The sequence below is a fragment of the Chenopodium album genome, chromosome 1, assembly GCF_948465745.1.
Source record: "Chenopodium album chromosome 1, dcCheAlbu1.1, whole genome shotgun sequence".
Lineage (NCBI taxonomy): Eukaryota > Viridiplantae > Streptophyta > Magnoliopsida > Caryophyllales > Amaranthaceae > Chenopodium > Chenopodium album.
The window spans coordinates 50,127,205-50,137,808 of record NC_137834.1 but is presented as its reverse complement, the minus strand read 5'-3'; the positions used below and the strand labels follow the sequence as shown (position 1 = coordinate 50,137,808).

The 10,604-nt window shown below is 38.4% G+C and overlaps 1 non-coding gene across 1 annotated transcript; it reads left to right on the top strand.

The window, feature by feature from the left end:
• Nucleotides 1-9,949: 9,949 nt before the first annotated feature.
• LOC145566367 (small nucleolar RNA R71) lies at nt 9,950-10,056 on the top strand. Its single transcript, XR_014095405.1, has one exon. It is a non-coding gene; the product is annotated as a small nucleolar RNA R71 (small nucleolar RNA).
• Nucleotides 10,057-10,604: the final 548 nt, after the last annotated feature.

Genomic DNA, 10,604 nt, shown 5'->3' with positions numbered 1-10,604 from the left:
TAGGGCATAGGTTCACCAATAAATAATATTCCAGGGTAGAATATAATAATCATTCATCAATGCATACATTAATCAGATTATAAAGGGCTTTCGCTGCGTATTATAATCACACAATTAATTTACTGGTATTAAATCTCATCTTTCAAATCTCGACCTAACCATTTATAAATTAACCTGCCTATTGAAACTAGACCTAAACATCAATTCTCATCTGTCGAATCTCGAATCAATATTGTCAAACTCATGCATAAAAGATCAGGCCTAATCTAGTCACAGAGCATTAAATCAATCAATAGGAAATTAATCTAGCATTGATAATTAACAACAATAACTTACCCTTTCATATTATTTATTGATCCCCATAAACCCTAGAAATAGAAAACTACTCACACATAATAGAAACTAAACTAATCAAGACAATAAAGCAAGACATGATTAAAGGAATAAAATAAACAACTAAGATTAAGAGAAGAGAAATAGTTACCAAACAATTCTTGAATTAAGAATGGATTAAGAACAAAAGTTTAAGAGAGAGAAAATCTAAGAAAACAATTAAAAGAGTAAAGAAAGAGTAAAGAGAGTGAGAGAGAGAGAGAGAGCTCCTAAAATCGTATTACGGAAGAGTATTTATACTCCGTACAAATCCTAAACTAAAACAAACTAAAACGACGCTAATCGTCTCCTAATAATTACATGCGCCCGATCGGGCGAGGCACCGCCCGATCGGGCGCGCCTTTTTGCTCTTCAATACGCTTCTCGCTCCCGGCCAGACGCGTCACCGGGCGCCGACCTTTGCTTCTCTCGCCCGGCCGGGCGCGCCTCCGGGCGCCAGCCTTTTTGGCCAGGCGGCTCTCTTGGGCCACTAATTGGACTACGATTGGGCTCTAATTCTTCGGGCCAATCTGGGTTTCCTCCTCGGGTCTTGAATACTCGGTCCAAATTCCCTGGTATCACCTATACCGAGCCCTTAATCACCGGTTCGATGGCTCTAACCGGCCCTGGGCTATAAAATCTGGTCGTGCTTCTCCAATGCTCGTGATTGCTCCAAAATATCTCGGAAAAATACTCAAAAAGTGTAATTATGACCAAGGTACGGGGGTAAAATACTATATAAAATAGACACATCAAACTCCCCCAAGCCAAACCTTTGCTTGTCCCTAAGCAAAGATCTCATCAATGAATCAATAAATATGCTTCACCCCAAAAAGTAAAAATCAAGCACAAACGATTCACGGTAAATCAAATAAACATGCTTCAAAATCAACCAATCAAATCCATCCAATTACCTTTCCTCCCTAACAATTGTCAAACAGAGCAAACCACAAGAGCATATAGAATTCAATACTAGTGCTCACACACTTAACTCTCATTTTTGTGGCGAGTAAAAGATGTACTCGATCGCTCTCCATTCAACCCCTTTATGTGAACAATGCCCTCCCAACTCACACTCTTGTGTGTATAAAACAATGAACGCTCAATCCTACTAGTCGACTCAAAATATGCCAAATCATAACTTGCATTGATAAACAACACTTTCACATTCATACAACTCTATGCACAAAGGTCGGAAGGTCTTTTAAGCTTGTAATGTAAGGCTAGGGTAAAGGGTAGGAATCATTTGGGAACAAGTGAGAGAAAAGTTATGTGTAATACCCCGTATTTTTATGTATTTTTATAAAGTATTAATAAAATGTATTGTCAAGGGCTTAATTAAATATTTTAAAGGGTTAAAGTATTTTAAATATAAAGTTTTATAAAAGTAAAATAAGTTTTTGGCCAAACGTTTATTAATTATTGGGCAATGTAAATTATTCCTACATACTCTTATTGGAATAACCCATTCCAAAAACCATAACTTAATCCCTATCCCATAACTCAAGCCCACATTTTTATAAGCCCAAACTTAACCCTACACTTTTTACTCTATAAATACCCCATGAATCCCCAAAAATTTCCCACACAAAAAGGTTAGCCTTATTTTCTCTCTCCTTTGTTTTATTAATTTGTGTAATTATAATTATTGATTTATGGGTTTTGATTTTATTAAATTGTATTTTGATGGTTGAACTTTATAATTTTCAGATTTTGTAAATTTTATAACCTAGGGTTTTTAATTATTGAAAATCATGATTTTAGGGTTTTTATGAATAATTGATTTAGGGCTTTTATAATAATGATGTTTTGAAATTTTGGTGATTATAACTACTTATTAGTTTAACTTAATTCCAGATTTATTTTGAACACGCAAAATTCATGTTTCAATAATTAGATTTCCGTTCGGTAATATTAATCTCGTTTTAATCCCGATCAGGTTCTAAACTCCTCCGATTTTGATAAAATAGTAGTGTTTTTCGAGTAGAAACAACGTTTTAAGAAAGACTCACTACCTTATGTAGTGAGCACCACCCTCTCGTGGCAAAATTTAGCCTCTAAATACGATTTTCGAGCAGTTTTTGATTTTTAACGAAGTTTTTTTTTATGCTTTAAATTTTATCTTTGAGTTTAAAAGGGGTAAGAGATAATTTAATGTTTCTATGGATAATTTAAGTATAAAGATGTATTTTGATGAAGTTTTAAAGGATTTTTGATTAGTTTAAAATGTTGGAATTTTATTTAAAGTAGTATAATTGTGATTTTTAATAAAAGGGTGTGATTATCCATTAAAAAGGAGTTTAATTAGGGGTTTTTAAATAATTTTCAGATTATTATAAGTTATTTAAAGTGAGTTTAAGTTGCTGGAAATTGTGTATACAAGGGTAATTAATATAGTATTATTGTCCCTTTATGTAGGAGACTTGGTTCGAGAATTGTTGTAGAGTACTCGATTATTTTAAGAGCTTATTTGAGGTACGTTCGCGTACTTAGCATATTTTGATGATGTAGAATCATGCTAGGTTTAATTTCAATCAATTACAAGTAGTATCATGCTAAGGTTTATGTATTGAATCGTGAATTATTGGTGTTGGTGATTGAATTGTGAAGCATGAATTATTTGTGAAGGTTTATGGATTGGAAAAATTATATTTTGGCATGATTATATGGACTACATATTTATTTATGGCATGATAGAGAGCATGTTTAATTAAACTAATTGTTTAATTATGGTTGGAATATTGAAAAGAAATTTTATTATGGTTCATATAATTTTTATTGATGCTTTAAGCATGAGAAAGGAGCTATATAAGTGTCTATGTACACAAGGAATAAATTGTATGTTGGTGCCTTTGTGCACTTAAGGTGTTTTAACACCGAGGTATAGGATTGTTGGCGCTTTATGCATTTAAGGTGTCTTCGACACTGAGGTAGAATTAAAAAGGGTTCAACATTAAATATTATGTGGTCACTAATGATTCAAGAATTAAATTGGTATATTTGTTTGATTGAATAATTATTGTTGATTAACTTATTATGCGTTGAGAGTCATCACCAAGTCTAATAATGTGTAAATAACGTAAAGTGAAAGAGATTATGCACCAAAACTCTTGGAACGTATATACCTTGAGTATGAACATATGGGGGGAGTTATGTGACTTTATATTTGATCATAACTTCTAACGGAGTACAGGACGCTGTATATTCCTTTTTATTATTATGCGCTGGAATTCCGCCACCTATGTGTGGCACAGGTTTGTTGCTGGCACGGTTAGCTCCCGTGTCAGTTAACCCCAATTTATTTGGGATAGGTATAGTTGGAAACCCGTTCGATGCGTAATCAACGCTAAATGAATTATTTAGTGTCTAGTTAGAGTGTCTTGTTGATTGTTGTGTGTGCTTGTAAACAGGTGCAATGAGGTAAGTGTGTGTGATGATATGAGAATGCATGTTAGTGTGTTTAATTACGCTTATGTACTCAGCTTTGCTGATTGTGTGTGTTGTTTGTGTCTGGCCATGTCTTTATTTTTTCCCTACGATGATCCATTTTAATGGGGAGTAGTGGGGGCAAGTAGAGATACACTTTTCAGGTATTGAAGCATGTTCATGACGGGGCATGAGTGAAGAGAGAATCATGCTAGCTTCCATTAGGATATGATGTGTTTTATGCATTGAATATTTTATTATATTACTTTATGGACTAACACAAAGGTTTGGTTGTTTCGGTTTTGAATAAGGGCCTTAAATGGTTCCAAGTTGTAGTGGATTTTATTTGACTTTGGGTTTGTTGATTTTCAACTTTACTTTCGTTGGTTTGGTTTTTAAATTGGGTTATTTAAATAGTTTTGGTTTTCAAGTCTTCCGCTGTGTATCTTTGATAGTTGCCTTAGCCGTTTTCACGGTGGCGGTAATGTCTTAGATATTCCTAAAACGTATTTTAAAAAGAGTAAAGTGTGTATTTAAAGGAAAGGAATTTCTAGGGTGTTACACTATGCTTAAGGGAGCAAATCCTAGTAGACCCCATGATCAAAATAAATAATGATCAACAACTCCTACATAACCAACTCTATCATCAACCAAATATACTCCAATCAAAATAAACAATCCCAATTCTTACAATTTCACTCATAAAAATATAATAATGAAGAAGTGGAGTGAATAAACAAACTTTATTTCCAAACTTGAATTTTTCATTGAAGCTCTTTTTTTTTTTCTTTGATCAACCTCCAACTAGAACATTTGAACATTGAACACTTTTTTTCTTTTTTTTTCTATTGAAGTTCACTTATTTTTTCCACTTTTTTTTCTTGAACTTCTCTTTTTTTTCATAGCATCATGATTTATTTATTTCCAAGAAAATATAACTCTCAAACTCATCAAAAATAAACATGATAAAAAACAAAACAACTTCTCAAAACCCACCCAAATTGTGCAAATAATAAGTACACTACAAACTCCCTCACCTCACTCACTAATAGCTCCCCCAAGCCAAGCTTGGGACTAGTAACCAACGGGGCAAAATAGGCTTGTAATGTGGCTAATAAAACAACAAAAAGTCAAGGCAACAACATGGGTAGCAAGAAGGGAACAAATGTATCTACAATCATCTGGAGGCTACCTAAAAGAACAAATGCCTTCGTCCTCCTCAATGTGCATAATAATGAATCATATAAACATTACTAATAGTTGCAAACCAATAATCAAATTCATTGACATACCAGGAACTAACACACATTCCTAATCAAATCAACTAGTCAAGCACTATATTCACAAGTAGTTGGAAAAAATTGACGCATGTTAAGGTTCCAAGGCGATCAAACATCAAATCATGATCAACTTATCCACAATGCTTATCATCATATACCAAGAATCAAAACATTTTTTCTCAAGTAAGGGGCAAAGGGAAGCATGATTTACAATTCATTGGAACATATTTTTGGATTTTTTTTTATTTTTCAATTTTTTTTGTATTTTTCATATATAAGAAAGCAATAAAACTAACCTAGAAAGCAATAAATCTAAACTAAGAAAACACACCAAAAATAAAAGAAAAGAGAAAAAGAAAGATACCTAATCCAAAATCTCCCCCAAGCCAGAATCAGACAATGTCCTCATTGGCTCGGGAACTAGCCCAGCATAGCTAGTCCTGATCATCTTCATCCATGTGGCCGAACCCTGCACCTCCACTGCCACCTGCACCACCTGCACCAGAGTGCTACCACCAAAATAATCAGCCTGAAAAGTCCCCCCCGCCGGTCCCCCGAAAGGAATGTCCTGGCCGTACCCATGGAAGGCAGAATAGTCAGTGTAAATACCACGAGCAGTGGGATCCCTATCGTATCCCTGGGGTGGAGGCTGAAACCAGTCAGAGTAAATAGCATCGTCGGGAATGTTGCCCCGACGAGCATAATCATCGTACATAGGGTAGAGAGCTCTACCCTGATTCCTCTCTAGGTACCCTAACCTCTAGTCTATAGAGCCTATCATCCTCCTAATGTCAATGTGGGAATGCTCGATACGTCCTAAGGCCTGACCTATACTCTGAAGGTCCCAAACTGGGTCAGAGTCAACATGAGGGACGGAATGAGACATGCGAAGTGGAGAAAACGCCACCTCGGGCTGAGGCTGAGGCTGGGGTGGTGGAACTGGTGGTGGTGGTGCTTGCCCCCTAGCGTTGGCAACTAAAAGATCATATGTGTAGGACGGTTGCCCTGGGGGAAAAGAGGTCAAGTCAAGACTAGGTAGGGGAAAGATGGGCAAAGGCTACTCGCTCCCAGTCCTAATACACCAAAAGGGTGTTTGCTCGCTATCCGGTCGTACCCACCCCAACTCCTCAAAATACCTAGCAGTCATATAGGTATCTGGTCCACAGTTGGTCAGTTGGTGGGGTCCATCCTCTACAAAACCGGCCTTTTTCACTGCTATTCGAGTGATAAGGCCTCCTATACGGATGGGGGTGCGAGATGTGGTACTGGTCGTGGCATGTCTGCTCAGATGGTGAATAATGTACCTATCTATGTTCAATTTCCCAAACCCAGACACATAGTGACCTATGACAGCTAGCTCGTTAGTTTGGGCGTTATGGGGCTCGTTCCTACCTAAAAAACACAAACCCGCATATCTTTGCCAGATTTTCGAGACAGGGTGATGAATAGGTTTGGTGCTAGCATGTAGGGGGTCGGGAGTAGGCAAACCAGTCAAAGCATGATATATATCACCCATTTTATAGTCCGCATGCCATTGGTGAGGTAACTCAGAATTTAATTCAAATAATTTACAAAATTCCACAAATGTTAAACTAATATTTCTATTGTTCAACCTAAAATTTAAATTCGGCCCATTTCTACTATTTACAACTTTAAAAGAAGACAAGAATTCACAAGTTAATTCTCGGTAAGTAGGATAATGCATATCAATGAATTTTCTCATGCCAATGTCATTTAAAAACCGTTTTACAAAATCATACAAACCAAATGATTCTAAAGTAGGGCGGTGTAACCACCGTGAAGGAATTACCTCGCGCCCGATTAGGTGTTCCAGCCGCTCCTTTTGCTCCTGGCTAGCGATACGGATCGTCGGCCAGTACGGGAGTTGCAAATCAGGATCGTATTCCTCCCTCGAACTAGAACTCCTACCGAAAATGGACCGAGCCCTCTTTGAAGCCATGGTAGAAATGGGTATGAAATTAATTTGAAAGAAATTCGAAAATTTTTATATAGGAATGGAGAGGATGAAGAGAGGAGTAATAATATGTAAAAAGTTTTGGATTTGGGTGAGAAATGGAGAAGAAATCTTAGAGAGAAGGTAGAGAGAATTTGAGTTTTAGAGAGAGAAAGTTATGGAGGAAGTAGAGTGAAATGAGAAAAAAGACGAAGAAAGGAGAAAAGAGGTCGGGTCCGTCGCGCGGGGGCTTGCCCGGTCGGGCGATCTAATTTACAAATTTTGCTGTGCTCTCGCGCCCGGTCGGGTGGCATTTGCCCGATCGGGCGATCTAAATGTCCGATTTGCGTCAATTCTCGCGTCCGGTCGGGCGATCTAACGCTCGAAATTTCGCCCCTTCTCGCGCCCGGTCGGGCGAGAGTCGCCTGATCGGGCGGACAAATATGTCCGTATACAACGGGTTTTGCGCTCGGTCGGGCGCCCATCGCCCGGTCGGGCGAAAACACTCAATTTTTGGACCTAGCTCTCGCGCCCGGTCAGGCGAGCTTCGCCCGGTCGAGCCCGAGGCTAATTGACGAATTTCGTATTTTCTTCTTTTCTTCAAATTTTGGCTAACTCTTTTCCTTCAAAACTGTACAAAAACTCATAAAACTCGATAAATTCCCTCATCTCTCCTCTCATAAAAAAAAAAGAGAATAAACTAGTCTAAAAAGCATTAAAAATACGGGTTGCCTCCCGCAAAGCGCTGGTTTATCTAGGTCCCACACGACCTTCTTACCAAGTATAATAACTATGACCCTTGGCCTAACGCTTGATCGGGTGGTTTCTCACCCGGTCTAGCGGTGTTTCGGCTGCGACGCGGCTTCCGGACATGCCCTGTGGGACGCCAATTCACTTTGTCCGGTGGATCCTCCTTGACTTGGGTTGGGGGTTCTTCAATGCTACGCACTAAAGATCCTTCTTTGATCGAGGGTTGCTTCAAACTGTCATTACTTTCAACACTTGCAACTCAATCTGGCGGAACACTTACCGTAGGCTCAAATTGCACAACTTGCTTGATTGATTCCACCTTTTCGTCCTCGAAACCAAGACCAATAGTGTAGAGGGCTCTTTCTATTACATCAACTTTCTTCTGCCATTTGTCTATCTCATCTGAAAGGGATGCAATACAAGATACCGCCTCCAAGGGATCTTTTTCAAGAGCTTGGGGCTTGTTAGAATAATTCTCAACCACATTGACACTAAAACATTTCTCCTCAGTCATGGGGCTTTTGGGGGTATTATTAAGATTAAAAACAATTTTATCATCCCCTACTGATAGTGTTAATTTACCACTTCTCACATCTATGATTGCTCCTGCAGTGTTGAGGAATGGTCTACCCAAAATAATTGGGGTTTGCACATCCTCAGCCATATCAAGAACAACAAAATCAACAGGTATATAAAATTTACCTACTCTAACGGGGACATCCTCTAGAACACCTAAGGGGTATTTGAAAGAACGGTCGGCCATTTGTAGAGTAATATTAGTAGATTTTAATTTACCCATATTCAGTTTAGAACACACAGATAATGGCATGACACTAACGCTAGCACCCAAATCACACAATGCATTATCAATCATTAGATTGCCAATATGACAAGGGATAGAAAAACTACCCGGATCTTTTAATTTAGGTGGAGATTTATTCTGAAGTACGACACTACACTCTGCAGTGAAAGCTACTGTCTCTACCTCACTAATAGACCTTTTCTTTGTCAATATTTCTTTCATAAATTTTGCATACGAAGGAATTTGTGTGATTAATTCAGTGAAGGGAACTGTTACCTTCAAATCTTTCACCATCTCCAGGAACTTACCAAACTGCTTATCCAAGTTTGTCTTTAAGTGACGATTGGGGAATGGAAGTTTGATAATTGGCTTTGGAGCGTTATTGCTGTTATCTAGAGTGGCCACCTTCTCTAGAGTCGTACCCTGCAATGTAGAATTAGATGTATTAGTACTATGCTTTAGCCTGCAGGGCTATTAGCTACATTGTCATGTTTAATGGAATCAAGATTAGCATTATTTAATAAAACAGGTTCATCAACTCTGGGCATAGGGGGCCCTTCATAGTTTGAACCACTCCGTAGAGTAATTGCATAGGCTTGATCCGTAGGCCTGGTCGGCTGTGCTGGAAGAGCTTCCTGTTGGTGGGCTTGTAGAGTAGCGGAAAGTTACGCAATCTGATTATCTACAATTTTGTTATGCGCAAGAATTGAATCAATTGTCGCATCTCTACTCTTTATGTGCTTCTGCATATTGACCAACATCGCTCTAATTTCCACCAAAGAAGGATCGGAAGATGAGGAGGTTTGTTGTGGATGGTTCTTCTGGCCAGCATTGGGATGGTGATATTTCTACTATTGTTGCTGTGGCGCCTGTGGTTCTTGTGGTGGTGGATTTTGAACATTGGTACTCCGGTAGGAAAGGTACGGATGATTTCGATACCCAGGATTGTAGGTGTTGGAGTATGGGTTATTCTCCCTATAAGCTTGAAAGGCATTAACTTGCTCCACGGAACTCCTGCAACCTTGTTCCCAATGACCTATAATACCACAATTTTCACAGAAAGCCTCGTTAGAATAATTATTAATTGCGGAAACATTAGCTACATTAGCAGTGCTCAGATTATCTAATTTTTGGCAGATAGAGGTCAATTGAGCTTGCAAAAAGGAGTCGACACTATGCTTCCCCTTGTTAGCAAATCCTCTAGGATTCCCATATTGGGAATTGTGTATCGTCATATCTTCAATAACCTGACCTGCATCATCAACATTAAGATTCATAAATCTCCCACTAGCTGCAGAATCTAAAATTATTCTAGAAGAATTTCCAATGCCATTGTAAAAGGCTTGGATTAACTGCCATTGTGCTAAATTATGGTAGGGGCATTCTCTTTGTAGGTCCTTGAACCTCTCCCAAGCCTCATATAAAGATTCATCGGCTTCTTGGGCAAAGTTCTGAATCGCACTCCGTAGTACAGCTATTCTCTCTGCAGGATAATACTTGTTATAAAAATTCAAAACAAGAGTTTCCCAGTCAGTTATACCAAGTGCAGTTCTATTTAAACCATTAAACCACAATTTAGCTTTTCCAGTTAAAGAGAAGGGAAAGATAATCTCCCTGATTTGGTCTTGAGTGACCCCGGCTTGCCTGATGGTATTACAATATTGACAATAGTCGGCAATGTGAAGATTTGGGTCTTCACCCTTAGCTCCACTGAATTTCTTCCTCTCTATCATCGTTATAAATTGAGGTTTAATTTCAAATTGTACCCCATCAAGAGCCAGAGTGGGGGTGAGATGTGGAAAATCTGTAAGCTTTGGTTGTGAGTAATCACTAAGCTTCTTTGGAGCCGTCATCTCTAATTCTAGATCTGATGATATCTCTGAATCGCTAGAACCAGTTGGAGGATCGCGGTGATTATTATTATCACCAGAATCTGCCAGGATTTGCTTGTAGAGATTTTTCTGTTTATGGAAGGATCGTTCGATCTCAGGATCGAATGGGATGTACCCTGATATGGAAC